Genomic DNA, 21087 nt, shown 5'->3' with positions numbered 1-21087 from the left:
AGTGCCGTGTTTTACCAAGCTTAACATGACAGCATGGATATTCCCATACGCTTTGCTAGCTACCAACTTATAATGTTCTCTAGATGGAAATGATGGGGATAATCAGCTTATTGGTGCTTTGTGGCCATATAAACCCACGTGCGATATTTCTCCAATCGATCCCCTTTTTAAATGACCTAAAAATAACATCCCTACTCACTTTGAACTCACTTGTGACGGGGTTATAACAATGATACCCCTTTTGCTCTAAAGGCTATCCAATAAAAATACATTTTTTATCCTTTGGATCAAGCTTCTTCCATAGCTCATCTGGCATATGAACATATGCAACATATCCAAATACGTTCAAGTGCGATACATCGAGCTTCTTGCCTATAAAACATTCTTCGAGGTTCATCCCATGAACTGCAGATGCAGGAGTTCTATTCATAATATAGACAATAGTATGAACAGCTTTGAACCAAAAATGTTTTGGCATATTCTTTTTAGCCATCAATGCCAGTGCAACTATTGCAATATGCATTTTTTTCTTCCTGCAACCCCATTTTGCTGTGGGGTATATCTGCAAGTAAATTGCCTCTTTATCCCATGAGTTCTTAAGAAGCCACTAAACTCATTAGAGAGGTACTCTCCCCCTCCATCTGATCTCAAGCACTTAACTTTCAAGCATGTTTTTGTTTCAACAAATGCCTTGAAAGATTTGAAGTGCTCAAATACATCACTCTTTTCCTTCATGAAATATACCCATAGCTTCCTTGAACAATCATCAATAAATGTGACAATTTATTTGCTGCCACCAAGAGATACATTCTGTGTAGGCCCCCAAACATTTGTATGCACTACATCAAGTATATTTATGCTCACTTCTCTGTCATGCGAGAAGGGTTGTCTTGCCTGCTTACCAAAGTGGCATGCTTCATAGACTTTATAAAATTCTGCAACTCTAAAAGATAGCAAGCCTGTAACCAATCCTTTGGACTGCATTAATTTCAACCTTTATACATTTGCATGCTCAATATGTTTGTGCTATATTTCAATGTCTTCAACCACTCCTTTTTCTTTAGCATACATAGCAACATGCATTGCAGGAATTCCAACATCTAAAGTGAACATGCATCCAACTCTACTCTCTTTTGCGACCAACTTGCACTTATCATTAAAGTCTTCTACAAAACTACATTTTGCATTGAATCGAACCTGCTACCCTTGTTCTACCATTTGGCCAACAGACACTAGATTCTTTGTGATTGATGGCACATGTAATACATCTGTCAGACTCTTTGTCTGGCCATTATGCAAGGATAAGGGAACCTTTCCCATGTGTGAAATCGGGTCGCATGAATCATCACCCGTCTACACATAACCTAGATTTTGTAAGTCCTGCATCTCTCCAAACCATTCAACATGATTGGTCACATGATTAGATGCACCTGAATTGACATACCATACATCATCATGTTTCCCCTTTCCTGTAACCGCATTCATCATATACTGCATAACAAATAGATGCTCATTTTTTCTCATCATTCTATCATGAAGATGATGCATAGTTTCCTTGCTGCAATTTGCCACTCCGAATATCATCCTTCTTAGCATAGCAATGGGCTGCAATATGACATGTTTTGCCATAATAATAGCAAACACTAGTAGAATTTTCAGAACCTTTGTTCAGCCATCCACCTCTTCCTCTAGAGCTTCCCCTGCCTCTAGAGTTTCCTCGGCCTTCTAAAACCTGCATTTTACCGAATTGTTGATTTAACCTGTTTTGCTAGTTATCGCCAGCATGTCCCATACCACGGCCTCTTGAAGAGGATCTACCATGTCCCACAACTTTAGAAGCTATTCTAGTATTCCTAGTAGCTTTGCTCTTCTATTTGGTTCTACAAGGATTTTCATTGGATGATTCTGTCTTGTCATCTTGTGTGGCTCGAGTAGTTTCTTCAAAACTCTCTATCTATCCTCACTATGGCTTTTGTTTGATTCTAAGACATGCTTATTGCCCTTCCCTAGAAAAGAGACAAGGTTGGCTTTATCAAAAGTAGTGACTATCTTCTCAATTTGGAAGCACGTCTAATTTAACATGTATGTTCTTAGTTTCTACAATCATAAGAATTTTGCATTTTCTTAAGAGAAAATATAAAGATCCTCTCTAACATCTGATAGCTACATTTGTGGAAAATGAGTTTAGGTTTTTTTATCTTAGTCCATACATGATAAGTTAAGATATTGTAATTTGAAACTTCATCTATGAGAGAATCAATGATGATGAGCTCTCTTTTGGCAATGAGCTTGACCCTAAGATATGTAGGGGACATCAATTCTTTGTCTATGAGGGGTATGTTTGAGTCTTTGACCCTTTGAATTGAGGAAGGCCCGTGGTGGGGTTGGGTTGGGTGGATTGTTGTCATGTTGGATAGTAGTAGGCCACATGGCTTGGTTGATGGCAATTCTAACAATTTTTGGAGTTTGCATAGCCATGTGGGCCACGATTGTTGGAGTAGCAAGTCATGAGATGACTATAAGATTCCTACTTTTGGTACTATCCTCTTGAATTGGTCACACATGTTCTATAATTCGAATTCTAGTTGTACCATGTCATCATATAATTGAACTAGAACTTCCATATTTTTGGGTGGAAGTCCTGGCTTGATGTTGAAGGTTCTCGAAGAGTCGACGCTTTTTGGTTCAAAAGTCCAATGTGCTTCCTTACTTGGTGGAGACATCATCAAATTCACTCTCCTTTTAGTGTCTAATTCTTCAATATTCATAATGGAGATTAAGAGGTTGTTATGATAGTCAAAGAACCATTCATGCAACTCTATCCATTGCCATGTGGAGCTAGTAAGTAGTTCCTTGAACGTCAACACGTTAGCCTCCTCTTTCCTATGCTTAAAACATGGGAATCATATAGAAAGGATTTTTTGAAGTTCAAGTATGTCAATTGGTGTGGGAAAGCATTTAGGCTTGGATAGCTTTGATGGGCCAAGATGCACCATTGGCACTGGCTTTGAAGGGGTTTCTTTAGGGGGTGTTAACCATGTGCACAACGTACACATAGATTTTGGGATGGACAATTGCTATCCCACCTCGGGGGTATAATGCCAGGAGGAATATTCCATGGTGGATTTTGTGAGGAACTATTTATTTGTCGGGGCTCGTACACAAGGAGGATTCCTTGTGCGAGAAGTTAACGGGGATGCCTGTCCTTTTTGGGAGTCAGATTAATTGAATGTGCATGTGGGTGATTCCATAAAATACATATTAAATTAATGGACATTTATGAGTTTAGAGTGCACACTCGAATTAAATTAAGGTTAGGACAGAGTTCCAACCTATTTAATTATTTTGTAGCTGAAGACTGATAGGTGTTCACTTTTGTTGGATTTATTTAATTATTTTCTAACAATTATGAATGCTTCAGTTGATGTGTAGAGCAGGCAGCGGTGGCATTGGGTAGCACCGGGTGATGGCGTGAATCCAAATGCCTAGAAGAATTACTACTTTTGATGGGCGCATGCCTTATCACTAAAGGCGTGGTGTCAATATTTATTTAAGGGGGCTTTTTCATTAAAGCACTTGACAAAACATTTATCTTGTATATGCGCATAGGCGCTCAGTTAAATATTTCATTATTTGATATTTGTATTTGGGCACAGTCTGTTTTGGACACCCAAACGCCTTACTTTATATTTGGGCAAAAGCAAACGCAAAAGCAAAAGCATGCTATTTGTAAAGTGGGCTATTTTTGGGCTTGAAGATAAATAAATCTATAAATACATGCCTTGGTAAAGCTCTCACACAAGGCATGGGGGGAGATTGCACCCAATTTGTCTTTTTGTCTCATGTCATGCAAATTGGCTTTTGCTTTTTACTTGAAATTATGAAGGTTTGTAGAGTTCTTTGTTTTTGGGGAACTTCCGTCATTCACTATGTACGCATACAATATCCGATCTGCACACCAGAGGTTCCCTTTGTGGCTTGCCACCAATTTCTCTTATGGTTGAAATGAGTTCTTGAAATAAAGATTTGTTGCTTTGCTCTGCAGATCAGTGATACCCTTATTTACTTGTGCATGCCTTGCAACAAACCTTGATTCGTATGTATTAAACCTTCATTCAATGTCTTCAAATCCTTGGAATATACCATCATTCATATGTCCAACTCTTTAGATAGTAACAAGTAATCATTCACTGCATGTACTTCATTGTATCCTCCAATTCTTGGTGTGTGCTGTAGGCAACTCCAATGCTTAAGTTTTCATCTCTTTCCTCAAAATTATTGGCTTCATTTGTGTAATTTTGATCCTCTTGAAAGTTTCTAACACCCTCATTCATTCCTTCTGTAATAGGGTCTTTCTTCTTATTCCTCGCCATTGGAAACAATATTGTAGTAGTAGGCTGTTTGTCCATAAAATCCCTTGTCCCTCTCAGAATATAGCTCCAATCCTCATGCTTAATAGCTTACTAGAAGTCTTATTATGTGGGAATATATCAGTTTTGAAAAGATTTCAACTTGAACTGAAGAATCTAGGTGGAACAATGATAAACAGTGTCACCCTATATGTTGTTTAGGTGCTGTCTCACTGTACCTACTATCAGTAAATCAACAATAACTTGAGCTCCTGATATCGGGTCGATAAAAATTTTGATTCAAATCAAAGCTTAGGATCCCCTCTTCGTAAGGAGCTATTAAGTTCTCAATATGGATGAGTATAACATTTTGTATAATAGGATCTTCCGTGTTGATACTAATGTGTCTTGTATTGCAGTCAGTAGATAGCTAGAATTAGATAATGTTATAGAGAATAAACATTTCAAGGAAGCTCATTGTAATACGAATGAATTGTGCTAGTTGAACACTTCATAGAGTGAAATTATTGTATTTTTGGGGGCTTACAAGCGCAAGGACATTGTATGCTCCTATGTGCAATTTATGTATTTGTATGTCAGTACCTTGCAAGGCCTAGAGGGCTTGATTATGATTTTGTAAACCGTAAAATAGATTTAACAGAATAGGAGTTGGAAAATAGTAGGACAAAAGCAAGATATTCATGCAAAGAAAGCAAGAGCCTCAAAAGGGGATGCATTTTAACGATTTTTGAGCACAAAAATGTTACTACGAATCCATAAAACATGCATGGGGGAGATGCTCACCCATGCATGGGGGGAGATTGTGCTCAATCTTGTGTTGTGCATGCTCTCTCTATTTTCTTCTCTCTTGCAATTAGGCATTCTTTCAATTTTCTTGTTAATAACTAATAATTCTTAGTGTATGACGAAGGTCCTCAACACATAGGCATGCTCACACACATAGGTGTACACTCACACACTCGTTGACATAGGTCTATGCACACTCATGCACACAAACCTAGGCATGCATACATATGCTGTGTGAGAAGGAAATTGGAAAAATTAAAATGTTACTTTCATAGCCCGAAAAGTTGTGCCCAGGCATTGTTGCTGACCAATAGCAGGTCTTACACGTGGTGAACTGGAAGTGAACGTCATCGGGCAAGCATCTCATGGATGGTAGAGAAAGGTTCGTGGTTGTGAACCAGATTGCGCACTCCAGCACATGTGAATGAGTGGGTTCGATATGGAGCTTGCGAACCCCACCGTGGTGTGGTGGGAACAGGTCCGCAATAATCTTGTTTCTTACTCGCGTGGTTTTGCTCAGTTGAATGGGGTGGTGGACACCGGATATTGGGTGGGAGATATAGCTAGAAAATTGCTTGGTGGCCGAATGTTCAGCCTTTTCCGCGCATGCATGGACAACGTTGCGCAGAGGTCCCACATGCGCAAAGGGCTGGTGAAGCGCGCTAGAGAAGGAAAATGGTAGGGTATATGAGGCCTTCCCGTGACCGTGTCTTCTCAGGAAGCTGCGTGTTGGGCACATAGCGAACTATTCTTTCGCCTTTTACTAAAGAATACCGTGTGCCCGGCACAGACAAGCAGCATATCCCAATTTTTGGAGTGCCCCCTCGCTAGTTCTGGGGGGGCATTACAACGTCGAACGCTCAAGTGGATGTTCTCCTTCGAGCAGCAGCAGCCCGCGCGCGATCTCCTCGTAGTTCTGCTTCTGCCGATGTCATTCAGATAGCAACCGGTCTGTGACAGTGGCGGTGTGTTGTGCCGGCGCAGGGGCGCCTTCTCTGGCGGGAATACCTCTGTAGACCCGGGGGCATGCCGCATAAAACGGACACTCCAAACCACCGCGAGCGCGTCCCGCAGCCTATGAGGTTTATGGCGTTCTAGATGGTTCTTCCAAGTTCGTGTGGATGATCACACCAAGCAAATAGCTGTGGCCAGCGAAGCCAAATTGTTCTCCTACATAGGCCAGTTTTATTTGACAACGACATTAACTTGTCACCCCTCTCAACCCAAGAGCAGCGATGTGGCCTTCTCGAATCTCGAGGTATACGTCCCGCCTAAAAAATGCCAAGAAGCTTGTGAGACATTGGAGAGGGCTCCCACAATGGCACCAAACGTAAGAGCTCTAGGTTGGAGGATTATGTTGTGTGTGTGCGTCGAAGGTCATGACAAGTATCGCCGTGTTGTACCATCCCCTCATGGAACGTAGTAATAAGTGCCGTGTTTTACCAAGCTTAACAGGACAGCATGGATATTCCCGTACGCTTTGCTAGCTACCAACTTATAATGTTCTCTAGATGGAAACGATGGGGATAATCAGCTTGTTGGTGCTTTGTGGCGTATGGAATATCCCCTTTTTAAATGACCTATGGACTACAAGACTCGTCGAATCGGAAACACCTCGCCCACAAAGGCCTTTCTTCTAGCCACGCATCCCTCCATTGTGGACAAGGGTTGAAGAAAGCCTTAGTTTGACAACCAAACCGTTGGTAATTGAGAAACTTCATAGGCGACGCAGTATGAAAAGCACGTGCATTAGAGAAAATGGCACCCGAACATGCCTGATCGTCGAAAATTCTCAAAGTAATGCGTGGCATACGATAGCAAGAATGTGCAACATACAAACTTTTAAGGTGACCCTAGTACCATTATATTTGGTCAAAGCGGAAGAAAATTGAAGTTCCTTTTGGGGTATACTTCAACCAAAGAAAATTATGGAATGTAAAGTTGAAGGCCTGTGAAGGAGGAGGAGGAGTTCGATCCCCATAGGCAATTCTACAATGAACCCCAGTAAACCAGGAAGGAAAAAAAGTTGAAAATAAGAGCAGCTTAAGTAATAGAACTTGACCATTATGATGATGCGCAACAAATGCCACCAACCTATCTTATAGTTACATTAAGTGGGATGTGAGAATTCGCAGTGGAAATCTCATGTAGGGGTTAGTGCTTTTGACCACCAAGATAAATCCTTGGAGGGGTTAAGCATACTCATTGATAGGAACACAGAGACGTGAAGAGTGTTAAAACTAAAGCGTTCCTATGCTATTTTATGTTTTACCTGGCTTTGAGGATGTTATGAAAGAGACGTTTCTTGATGATAATGATTTGGTTTCATCTACTTTCGATGGCCTTAATAATGAGAAGGCTTGGTGTTAACCATGGTGCAAAGAAAAAGAAAACCCTGATACCAAAAAGCAAATATAAAGCAAAAGAAAATCAAAAAGATGTGGGACAAAGTGAACAAAAGTCTTTACATTATCATATACTATCTGTACACCTGGTGTCCTAACTAAAGGAATACCAAGCTCATCATCCAAACTCTCTGAATCATTGGAATCTCCATCAAATCTCAAATGACTAGCATATGTATCATTAGCATCTTACTCTTTCTTATTTTCTTTGTCTTTACCTGCAATACTAGTAGATGCACTAGAAGATGTGGATTACTCCTTAGTCTCCTAGACCAAGGGCTAACAATAGATGTTTCTGGTCCACTAAGGCTCCGTGATTCTTGCTTTTTTTTCTTCTTCATATAATTATCATTATCTGATGCATGTTTGCTCCACTCACCTATGACAAGGTTATAACAATGATATCATTTTTTCTCTAAAGAGTATCCAATGAAAATATATTTTTCAACCTTTGGATCAAGCTTCTTTCGTAGCTCATCCGATACATGACATATACAATACAACCAAACACTTTCAAGTACGGCACATCGAGCTTCTTACTTGTAAAGTATTCTTCGGGGCGGCTTCCATGAACTATAGTTGTGGAAGTTCTGTTTATAATATAGATAGCAATATGGATATCTTTAGACAAACAATGTTTTGGTAAATTCATTTCAACCATTAATGCCCATGCAACTTTTGCAATATGCCTATTTTTCCTTTCTAAAACCCCTTTTTGTTGTGAGGTATTGGTGCGCAGATCGGTCGCAGATAGCTCACGTGGTGAATCCCGGAAGGTCCCCAAGAACAAAGTACTCTACCTTTTTGCACAAAAAACCATGTAAAAGCATGCACGACAAGAGGCAAGAGACAAATTGGGTTCAATCTCCCCCATGCCTTGTGTGAGCGCTTCACAAAGCATGTATTTTATGTATATTTCCAATCTTCATGCTCAATAATAGCCCAATTACAAAAATATAACAAGCTTTTAGCTTTTGAGTTTACTTTCTACAAAAATAGGAAAATAAAGCTAATGGACGGTGCCTATAGAGTCTGGCACGCCCAATCTCAATGTCCAAATAGAAATAACATATCCGGGCGCATAAGCGCATACAAAATAATAATAAATAATCGATGTCTCAATAGACATAACAAAATATAGGCGTGGCGCCTATCAAAATATAGTCCAAATGTCGAATACCCGCTAGACTCCAATGCTTTCCTCCGCCACTGCTGCTATCTCTACACATCAACTGAAGCATTCACAATCGTTAGTAAAATAATACAATTAAACCGACAAAAGTGAATACCTAGCAGTCTTCAGCTACATAAATAAATCAACTGGTTAGAAATAAATCCTAACCTTAATTTATTACGAGTGCGCACTCTAAACTCATAAACGTTTATTAATTTAATATGCATTTTGCGGAATCACCCGCTATGGAATCACCCATGTACACACTAAATTAATGAAACGCCCGAAAAGGACAGGCGTCCCCATCAACTTCTCGCACAAAGAATCCTTTTTGTCTATGAGCCCCGGTCATCTAAGTTTACGGAATCCACCGTAGAACCTCACGGAATCCACCGTGGCACGGAATCCACCGTGGAATATGCCTCTTGGCATCATACCCCCGGGGTGGGATAGCAATTGACCTCAATTGCTATTAGCTCAATGTGGAGCTAACAGAGTGGGGAAAGCATTTAAGTCTCTAGCGTGCATCCATTGTGCTTCCTCTACAGGATGGTTCTTAAATTTCACTAGATATCTAGAATACCTTCAGCCAGTTCTAGTGGTCATGTAGTCAGTGTCTATGATGGCTTCTGGTTCAAGTATTTCAGTCTCTTCTTCTAGTAAAGGTGGGTTTTCATAGACAGGGTGGATAGGTAATTGGCCTCTAAATGGTCTCAATAAACTAATATGAAATGTATTATGAATTTTCCAATGAGATGGCAATTCTAACTTGAATGCATTATCATTAATCTTATGAATAATTCTAAATGGTCCATAGAATCTAGGAGCTAATTTGACAACTGGATGTCTATCTACACTTTGCAGTCTACGCTTTTCTATTCTAAGCCAAACATAATCATCAACTTTGAAATTCATGGCTTGTCTTTTCTTGTTGGCTTGTTTGGTATATGATTGTTGGGCTTTAGCAATCATATCCTTTACCTCATCAAAAATACTATTATGCATAACAGCAATATCATCAGCACTCTGTATTCTATTAGACAAAGATGCAACAGGTGTAGATAATCTATATCCATAAATAACTTCAAAAGGTGCTTTCTTTGTAGATGTGTGCGGTGTATTGTTATATGCAAACTGTAATAAATGTAAATGAGTATCCCATGTCTGAGGTTTAGAGATAGTGTATGCACGTAAAAGATCTAAAATAGTGCTGTTTGTGGCTTCTGTTTGTCCATTTGTTTCTGGATGAAATGCAGATGAGAAATCAATCTTTGTGCCTAGATTTGCAAACAGTGTAATCCAAAAATTATTACAAAATCTAGAATCTCGATTTGAAATAATCACTTTTGGCAATCCATGGTTAGTAAAAACAGTTTTCAAAAATAACTGTGCTGCTTGTGATGCTGTTAAAGTTTTCTTACATGCAATGAAATATGCTTGCTTACTAAATCTATCTACAATTGTCCAAATCATGTCATGGTTAGATTTAGTATTTGGTAAACCAGTAATGAAATCCATAGAAATATGTTCCCAAGGTTTAGATAGAATAGATAAAGGCATTAATAATCCATACTGTTTACCATGATGTCTCTTTATTCTTTGACAAATCAAACATTCAGAAACGAAATTAGATACATCTGCATCCATATGCGACCAATAAAAATCTTCAGTTAACATGCGTAATGTAGAAATGATACCTCTATGACCTTGATATGGGGAACAATGAATTTCATTCAAAACAAAAGATCGGAATGGAATAGTAACGCACAGTCTCTTTTCAAAAAACATAAATCCATCATTATATGACAATGAATCAACAGGAATGAAATTATTTTGAACTAATTTTTGCCAATCAGAATGAAAAGTAATATCCTGGTGATATGTGTCTTTCATAGCAATCAAAGAATCAAAAGATATGATAGAAATATTGTGAATTGCAGGTCTTCTACTTAATGCATCAGCAACTACATTTTCGGGTTGGTATTGAATGATAGGATGGAAACTTTGAATGAAGGAAGCCCATTTGATATGACGGTCAGAAATTTGGGGTTGGCTAAGTAGATGTCTAATGCTTTGCTGGTCAGTCTTTATCATGAATTCTGAACCCATTAAATAATGCTTCCATTGTTTTAATGCTTGTACAACTGCTAAGAGTTCCTTGTCATAAGTGGAATATTTGAGCTCAGAGGGTTTCAGCTTAGAACTAGAATATGCTATTGGATGGTTGTCTTGCATTAATACGGCTCCTATTCCTGATCCGCTAGCATCGGTCACAACTAGAAAGAATGGTCTATTAAAGTCAGGCAATTGTAGAACAGGGGCATTAGTTAATGCACGTTTGAGTAAATCAAAGGATTTCTACTGAGTTTCAGTCGATTGATAAACAATTCCTTTCTTAAGAAGTTTGGTTAATGGTAAAGCAAGTAATGAGAAATTACGTACAAACTTCCTATAGAAACTAGCAAGACCAAGGAATGAGCGTAATTCATGTACATTTTTAGGAACAGGCCAATGCAATATTGCGTCAATTTTCTTAGGATCAACTTTTATTCCTTCTTTTGATATAATATGACCTAAATATTCTATTTCTGTCTTAAAGAATTCACTCTTTTCAGGATTTGCAAACAATTGATTTTCTTTCAGTAATTGAAAAACTAATGATAAATGCTCATAATGCTCTTTTTCACTTTGACTGAACACCAAAATATCATCAAAGAAAACAATCACACAATACTGATATTTCAGAAAAATATGGTTCATCATTCTACTGAAAGTAGCAGGTGCATTAGTTAATCCGAATGGCATGACTAAAAATTCGTAATGGCCAAACTGTGTCCTGAATGCAGTCTTAAATATGTCGGATTTATCTAACCTCACCTGATGATATCCAGACTTAAGGTCAATTTTACTAAATATAGAAGATCCTTGCAGTTTGTCCATAAGGTCATCAACTCTAGGTATAGGATACCTATTCTTTACAGTGATCTTATTTAATGCTCGGTAGTCGATACACATACGATAAGTATTATTCTTTTTCTTGACTAAGAGCACAGGTGCACCGAATGGGGAACTGCTAGGTCAAATTAAGCCTCTATTTAGTAATTCTTCAACTTGACTCTGGATTTCTTTTTGCTCTATTTGATTGTGCCTATATGGTGCTTTGCAAGGTGGTTGTGTGCCAGGAATTAGATCAATCTTATGGTCTTCTGGACGTGATGGTGGTAAACCTGGTGGTAGGTCTTCTGCAAAACAATCCTTAAAATATGCAAGAAATTCCTTATGCCTAGGGTGCATATGATTTTCCTTTGCATGCAATTCATTCACCCAAATGAGATATGATTTAGTATTCTTGCGTAGTGCACGTTTTGCTTGAGTATACGAAAGCAGTGGAAAAATATGAGATGCATGCATACCAAATAATGTAATAGATTTTCCTTGAAAATTAATATTCATTGTGTGTGTGGAATAATCTATATTGGGATTATGTTGGTGTCTCCATGGCATTCCTAGGATAATGTCACTTGACTGTAATGGGACAACTAAGAAATTTCTTCTTTCAATATATGAACCAATTTGAATTTCTAAATCTTGAACTTCTTGTGTGCCATTGTACCTAGTACCTAAAAATGCAGCTTTTATGCGATAATGCGTAGGTACAGTATGCAATTTCAATTCCTTTACCAATTTTACTGAAATAAAGTCATGGGTACTACCGTCATCATGCAATATAGTTCTTTCTTTTCCATGCACCATACATTTCATAGTCAACAATGAATGTGAAGTAGGCATACCTGGTAAAGTGTCGGAAGTAGTAGTAATATCATCCTCTTCTTCAGTGAAATCTGGCATATCCTCATGCTCATCTTCGTCCATAGCTCCAAGGTAGTTGATATGTGCTGGTGGCTTCTTTGAATGACAATTTGCTGCGAGATGCCCTAGCTGGTGACACTTGTAGCATACTATTGGCTTGGCTTTGGTTACATTATTTGCAATGGCTGGGAGTCTGGGTACATTTGGATTTGCTTGTGGAATAGGCTTTGGATTTGGATTGACAGTGGATGGTAATGCAGGTGGTTTAGGCCAATTCTTGCGGAAAGATGGTGATGAGAAACGACCTGGATTAAACCTTCTGAAATTGGAATTGAATTGTTTAGATCCATAATTACCGTTGGCTTGGAATTGCTGTGGTCGTCGATCTCTTCCGCGTAACTTATCTTTAGTGTCGTGAGCTAAGGAGATGGCGTCTTCAAGGGTAGCAGGCTTGAACATGTTTACTTCAACGTAGTAATGTCCAAGAAGCCCAGACATATACTTCCGCTTATGTGTCGTCTTTGGTACATCTTCAAGCATGCGTAACTGTAGAAGTGCATTCCAAAAACGCTCTGTATACTGTGGAATAGGCTCACGATCTCGCTGTTGAAGTAAATCCCATTGCTTGATAGCCTTTTCATGAAATTGCGGTGGAAGGAAATTTTGCATGAACTTCTTCTTGAAATCTTCCCATGTAGCAGGACATTCTATGCTCTTGCGGATTACAGTCCACCAAAGTGATGCTCTGTCTATCAGATGATTAGTAACACACTTGATTTTATCTTTTTCGGGATAAGTTTCCTCATGGAAATAGTCATCAAACTGGCTAATGAATGATAAAACAGTCTTTCCTTCTCTTATGCCATTGAAAGTGCGAAACTTGAAACTTCGTTTACTTATCTTGGATTCCTTGCGAATGGTTTGTGCTTCAAGAGTGGCGTCGATGGTACGGCGAATCAAATCTTCAGCTTGAGGTTCTTCTTTATCGGTGGAAGCTCCTTGTAGCTTTGTCAATTGCGCTTGCAAGGCTTGCCTAGCTCTTCGCTCTTCTTCCAATTGTAGCATGATTAGATCCAGCTTTTGTTCCATGGTAGGCTCGGGTAGGTCGTCTTCAGCCATAGGATCATCCATATGTGGGGTAGTCATCCTGTAAAACTCAACAAACCTTTCTCACTCAAAATCAGGTTAGCGGGATGAGCGTAGCTCAAATTTGGGTTACAAGGCTATGTATTTTTGGGTATTTCTTCTTCAATTTTCAGAAATTCTGCAATATTTATGTCTCCGTTTGCTGAAAGTACTTCAACGAACTTGTAGATAGGTAGAATAGCTTGCTGCGAACAACTTTCCAGTTCAGAGTTTTTGCATACGAACAAGTCTTCTATGAGTTTTAAGCACTAGTCAGTTCTGATTTAGTCTGACTTGCAGAGTTGCAGACTTAGCAGACTTGTAGAGTTGTTGACTTGCTGGACTTAGGCCGACTTGCAGAACTTGCAGAACTTGATTACTGTCGACTTGCGGAACTTGACTTCAGAAGTGCGAGACCCGGAGTTTGTCAACTTATCTGACCTGTGTAACTTGCAGGAAGCCTTAAGCTTAAGTGATTAAGCTTAAGCTTATGAAGCTTAATGGTGGACTTACAGGGCAGCGTCGATTTCGTGAGGGGGGGGTCCGTTTTTTGCGCCGGGTTTCTCGGGATGAAGCCGTTTTGTGACGATTTGGATTGTTGGAGCTCCCTAAGCTTAAGATTAAGCTTTATTATGATAATTAACTTGATTATGAAGAGAGCTTATCTCTGTAACTCCACGACCTGATGATGGAAGTGTATGAGTGGTCCTCCGCCTGCAGAGCTTGGTCCTTCGCGATCTGACAGTGGAAACAGGGGTTCTTGATCGCCAGAAGTCTGCCTGTATCGACGGTTCGTGACGAGATTGACTGTAGAGCCCGTTTGTTCCTGGAGCTCCGCCTTCGCTCGAGATTGGTAGCGATTGGAAGCTCTTGATCTCTGCTCCGCTCTGATACCACTGGTGCGTAGATCGGTCGCAGATAGCTCACGTGGTGAATCCCGAAAGGTCCCCAAGAACAAAGTACTCTACCTTTTTGCACAAAAAACCATGTAAAAGCATGCACGACAAGAGGCAAGAGACAAATTGGGTTCAATCTCCCCCATGCCTTATGTGAGCGCTTCACAAAGCATGTATTTTATGTATATTTTCAATCTTCATGCTCAATAATAGCCCAATTACAAAAATATAACAAGCTTTTAGCTTTTGAGTTTACTTTCTACAAAAATAGAAAAATAAAGCTAATGGACGGTGCCCATAGAGTCTGGCACACCCAATCTCAATGTCCAAATAGAAATAACATATCCGGGCGCATAAGCGCATACAAAATAATAATAAATAATCGATGTCTCAATAGACATAACAAAATATAGGCGTGGCGCCTATCAAAATATAGTCCAAATGTCGAATACCCGCTAGACTCCAATGCTTTCCTCCGCCACTGCTGCTATCTCTACACATCAACTGAAGCATTCACAATCGTTAGTAAAATAATACAATTAAACCGACAAAACTGAATACCTAGCAGTCTTCAGCTACATAAATAAATCAACTGGTTAGAAATAAATCCTAACCTTAATTTATTACGAGTGCGCACTCTAAACTCATAAATGTTTATTAATTTAATATGCATTTTGCGGAATCACCCGCTATGGAATCACCCATGTACACACTAAATTAATGAAACGCCCGAAAAGGACAGGCGTCCCCATCAACTTCTCGCACAAAGAATCCTCTTTGTGTATGAGCCCCGGTCATCTAAGTTTATGGAATCCACCGTAGAACCTCACGGAATCCACCGTGGCACGGAATCCACCGTGGAATATGCCTCCTGGCATCAGGTATACTTGCAAGTACTGTATCTTTATCCCATCAGACCTCAAGAAGACAATAATTAATTAGGGAGATACTCTCATTCTCCATTTGATCCCAAAAACTTGACTTTCAAGCTTATTTTTGTTTTAACAACAATCTTGAAAGTTTAAAGTGCTAAAAAACATCACTCTTTTTCTTCATGAAATACACCCACAACTTTGTTGAACAATCATCAATAAACATGATAAAATATTTGTTGCCACTAAGAGATATATTTTGCATTGGCACCAAAACATCTGTTTGCACAACATCAAGTATATTCTTGCTCACATCTCTATCATGGGAAAAAGGTTATCTTGCTTACTTATCAAACTAACATGCTTCACACACTTTATGAAATTTTGCATCTCTAAAAGCCAACAACTTTTTAACCAATCCTTCAAATTGTATTAATTTCAACCTTTGCATATTTGCATGTCCAATACCTTTGTGCCATATTTCAATGTTTGCAACCGCTTCTTTGCCTTTAGCGTACATAGTTGCATTCATAGCACAAATTTTAGCATCTAAAGAAAACATGCAACCAACTCTACTTCCTTCTGTGACCAACCTACACTTATCATTAAAATCTTCTACAAAACATCCTTTTGTATTAAACCAAACATACAATCCTTGCTCTACTATATCTGACCAATAGATATTAAAATTCTTTATGATGGATGGCATATGTAATACATCTGATAGACTCTTTGTTTGATAATCATACAAGGACAATGAAACTTTTTTAATATGTGAAATTGGGTGGTATAAATCATCATCCATCTGCACATAATTTGGATTTTGTAAATCCTACATCTCTCCAAACCGTTGAGCATGGATAGTCATATGATTAGATGGATTTGAATCAACATATCATATATCACCGTGTGTCCTTTTTTATGTAACAATATTTATCATATGCTACATAATAAATAGAGACTCATTTCTCTCTTTATTTTATCATAAAGTTGATGCATACTTGCAATTTATCACTACCAATATCATCCTTCTTAGAATAACAATGGGTTGCAATATGACCTGTTTTGCTACCATAAGAATGAGAAATGATGCAAGAATTGCTAGAACCTATGTTTTGCCATCCACCTTTTCCTCTAGAGCTCTCCCTGTCTCTAAAGTTGCCATGGTCTCCCAAAATCACATATCACCAAACTGTGGATTTAGCTCATTTTGCTGGTTATCACCAGCATATCCCATATCACAACGTCTTGAAGAGGATCTACAATGTCCCCTTCTTGAACTGGAATAGAACACGTGGACACATTCACCACTTTTTTAAAATGATTCACCATGTATAATGACCTCTTCAATGATCATGAGAGACTAACTCATCAAAATTTGGAAATGGATTTCGTACATACACAGAAGTAACAAAAAATACTTTTCAAGCCTTTTTATTATTAAGACCACTGAAAGTAGATGATACCAAATCATCATCATCAGGCATTACATCAATCGCTACCAAAGTATGTGCAATGCCTCCTACCTTTAAAACATACTCATTGACAGACCTTTTTCTTTTCTTCAAAGTATTTAGCTTTTGCTTGAGTTGAATCTTTTGTGCCCTTGTATTCACAGAAACATATTCTTAAACGTGGTCTATATTGTATGTGAACTCTCTGCATTTAAGATATGCCCCAACATAGTGTTATCAATGACTGCATATAGCTAATACATCACCTTTTTGTCTTTTGCATTTCATTGTGTCCACACCTTTAATTTATTTACAATTGTAGGGTCACTCAGCTTTGGCTCCTTTCTTTACCTGAAACAAACTTGAAGAGGTATTTTTCAATAAGAAAGTTTGTTACATGGAATGTCTATGATGGGTAGTTATTCTTGTCTAGCTTCTCAACGATGGGGTTTTCAACATTCTTTGCCATTATTACAAAATTGATACAAAACAATGAGCAAGTCTTTCACAACCTTTCATAACAAGTGTACAATAATACACCAAGTGGCCGTTTTTATTGACTGCTCACAACAATACATGTAATCAGTAACCTGGTTGTAGACAAAACTTTTGTTGACTCTTGGCAAACACCTCAAAACTTATATATTTGAAATCTATAGCATGTGCATCAACTTTTGGTTGGCATAATCAAAATCATAATATATCCTAAAATTGCAATGCAACCTTGCAGAATGACCTCAGATGGCCAAAAAAGCAGTGATAAAGCCATAAAGGGCCTATTTGCAAAACATACAATATCTATTTGCACATATCAACTGATGCCAGGAGGCATATTCCACGGTGGATTCTGTGAGACCACGGTGGATTCCATGAGTTCTTAGAGGCATATTCCAGGGTGGAATCCATGAGTTTTTATGCCACAGTGGATTTCGTGAGATTTTGTGGTGGATTCCATAAAACTATATTTATTTACCAGGGTTACACAAGGTGGATTCTTTGTGCGAGAAGTTGACAGGGACGCCTGTCCTTTTCATGCATCATGTTAATTTAATGTGCACGTGAGTGACTCCATAGCAGGTGATTCCACAAAATACATATTTAAATTAATGGACGTTTATGAGTTTAGAGTGCACTCGTATTAAATTCAGATTATGACAGAGTTCCAACCTATTTATTTATTTTGTAGCTGAAGACTACTAGATATTCACTTTTGTTGATTTAATTTTATTATTTTCTAACAATTGTGAATGCTTTAGTTGATGTGTAGAGTAGGTGGTGATGGCGTTGGGAAGCAGTGGGCGATAGCATGTATTCAAATTACCTAGAAGAAATTATCATTTTTGATGGGCGCGTGCCTTATCATTAAAGGTGTGGTGCTAATATTTATTTAGGTGCGCTTATTTATTGAAGCACTTGACAAATATTTATTATTTTGTATGTGCATGGGCGCATGGTTTAAATGTTTTATTATTAGACATTGTATTTGGGCACAGCCAACCGAGCCCAATCGCTTTATTCTTTATTTGGACAAAAGCAAACACAAAAGCCAAAGCATGCTTATTGTAAAATTGAGCTATTTTTGAGCTTTGAGATGAATAAATTTATAAATACATGCCTTATGAAGCGCTCGCATAAGGCATGGGAGGGAGATTGTAGCCAATTTGTCTCTTTTCTTCATGTCATGCAAGTCTATCTTCTTACTTTTTTGCTTAAGTAGAGTTATTTTGTTCTTGGGGACCTTCCGGCACTCGTTACATACATATCCAATATCCGATTTGCGAACTAGTAGTATCAGAGCGAAGTTGAGATCAAGCACTTCCAATCGCTTACTATCTCACGCAACGACAAAGCTCCTGAAATGAAAAGGCTCTACAGTTAGTCTCATGACGATTTGTCAATACCAGCGCATTCTTGGCGGTGAAGAACCCCTTGTGTTGTTGGATTGTGAAGGACCACCCTTTGATGGCGGAGGACCACTTCTGAAGCCTCTTTGTCAAGTCGTTTCATATTAGAAGAAAAGTTTCTTATTGCTTAAGATTAATATTAATTATTAAAGCTTATTGCTTAAGCTTAAAAGCTTAAGCTCACGAATTCTAGCGTCGACGGCGGGAGGACGTACTCCAGGAAGACGACATCGATGAAAAGATGCCACCATCTTGCACATGTGATTACGATTGGTATAAGCTTTTTATTTACAAAGCTTAAAGCTAAGCTTTAGTAAAGCTTAGAAGTTTCATTAATAATCTCCTTCTTAGTGGGTGTTCGCATTGAGTTCTTCTCGAATCAATTCTGAAAACTTTAACGAGCCCCGGTAAATAAATATAGTTTTACGGAATCCACTGCAAAACCTCACGGAATCCATCGTGGAATAAAAACTCATGGAATCCACCGTGGTCTCATGGAATCCACCGTAAAATATGCCTCTAAAAACTCATGGAATCCACCGTGGTCTCACCTCAATTCCACGAAAAAGCAATCAAATAGTGGGGATCTTTTGCAACAAAGAGATCTGAGCCTATTTCACAATATACCGAGCATTTCTGGAATGCCTTATTACAACTTCGAATGATCGAAGATGTACTTGAGGTGATCCACAAGTGCAAGTTTATGTTTAATTTGCTTGGTCACTTCTATGTGGAAGTGAACATGTTCAAGCCAACGACTCTCGAGAATGCGATTTCTTTGGCCCATGATGATAAAGACAAAATTCGAGAACGAGAGAAGCGACCACAACAATTTTCAACTAACGGTAACTTTGGTACAAAGCAATTCAATTTTAACTTTTGAAGATTCAATCAAAATCACTTTGTTCCATCTTCTCTCCGTAAATCTTGGACACGACCCCCTGCTTTACCATCAAACACAAATCCAAATCCTAAGCCATCTTTCCAGTCAAATTCCAACATACCTAAACTCCTAGCTATTACCAATAATGTTTCCAAAGCCAAACCATAGTCTACTACAAGTGCCATCAATCTGGACATTTGGGAGCGATTGAAGATGAAGATCATGAAGAAATGCCCAATTTCACAGAAGATGATGACGATATCTGTACTACTTCAGATACATTACCAAGTATGCCAAATCCTCATTCTTTATTAACGATGAAATGTCTTGTGCATGGTAAAGAAAAGATTGTTTTACATGATGACAGGAGTACACACGATTTTATTTATGCAAAATTGGTCAAAGAATTGAATTTACATACTGTTTCAACTCATTATCGCATCAAGACTGCATTCTTAGGTACTAGATACAATGGTACACAATAAGTTCATGACTTAGAAATTAAAATTGGCGATTATGTTGAGCGCAAATTTTTTTTGGTTGTGCCTTTGTAATCTAGTGACATTATCTTAGGATTGCCTTGGCATCATAAATATAATCCTGATATAGATTATTCCATGCATTCAATGAAGATTCATTCTAATGGAAAACGAATCACATTACATGGTACACACACTTTTGATAAATTTCCATTACTTAGTCACACATAGGCTAAATGTGCATTAAGAAAAGGTAGCAAATCATACTTAGTATGGGTGAATGAAATTGAAGCTAAGGAAAATCAGATGCATCTTGGCACACATAATTTCTTTCACAATTTAAAGATTATTTTGCTACTGACTTACCACCTACACGTCCTGAAGATCATTAAAAAAAACTTAATTCCAAGTTCACAACCACCATGTAAAGCACCTTATTGACATAATTAAATTGAATAGAAAGAAATTCAAACCCAAATTGAAGAATTGTTAACCCAAGGACTCATTAGGCCCAGTAGTTCTCCTTTTGGTGCACCTATCCTATTAGTTAAAAAGAAAAATAACACCTATAAGATGTGCATTGATTATCGTACCCTAAATAAGATCACTGTCAAGAATAGATATCCGATCCCTAGGGTAGACGATCTCATGGATAAACTACAAGGGGCCACAATATTTAGTAAGATAAATCTTAAATCTGGATATCATCAAGTATGATTGGATACACCTGATATTTTCAAAACTGCATTTAGAACTCAATTTGGTCATTATGAATTCCTTGTTATGCCTTTTGGTTTAACTAATGCACCAGCCACATTCAATCATATGATGAATCGCATATTTTTGAAGCATCAATATTGCGTCATTGTTTTCTTTGATGACATATTGGTTTTCAGTATGGATGAGAATGAGCATTATGAACATTTATC

At 38.3% G+C, this 21087-nt stretch overlaps 1 non-coding gene across 1 annotated transcript; it reads left to right on the top strand.

Annotated features, from left to right (window-relative positions):
• Positions 1-5876: 5876 nt before the first annotated feature.
• On the top strand, positions 5877-5997 carry LOC148015921 (U5 spliceosomal RNA). The gene has a single exon (XR_015688269.1). It is a non-coding gene; the product is annotated as a U5 spliceosomal RNA (small nuclear RNA).
• Positions 5998-21087: the final 15090 nt, after the last annotated feature.

This window comes from Lygodium microphyllum, chromosome 23, assembly GCF_053477565.2.
Source record: "Lygodium microphyllum isolate KBCC chromosome 23, Lygodium_microphyllum_v1.1.10, whole genome shotgun sequence".
NCBI lineage: Eukaryota > Viridiplantae > Streptophyta > Polypodiopsida > Schizaeales > Lygodiaceae > Lygodium > Lygodium microphyllum.
The sequence above is the reverse complement of the archived record's forward strand: the minus strand, read 5'-3'. Positions and strand labels throughout refer to the sequence as shown.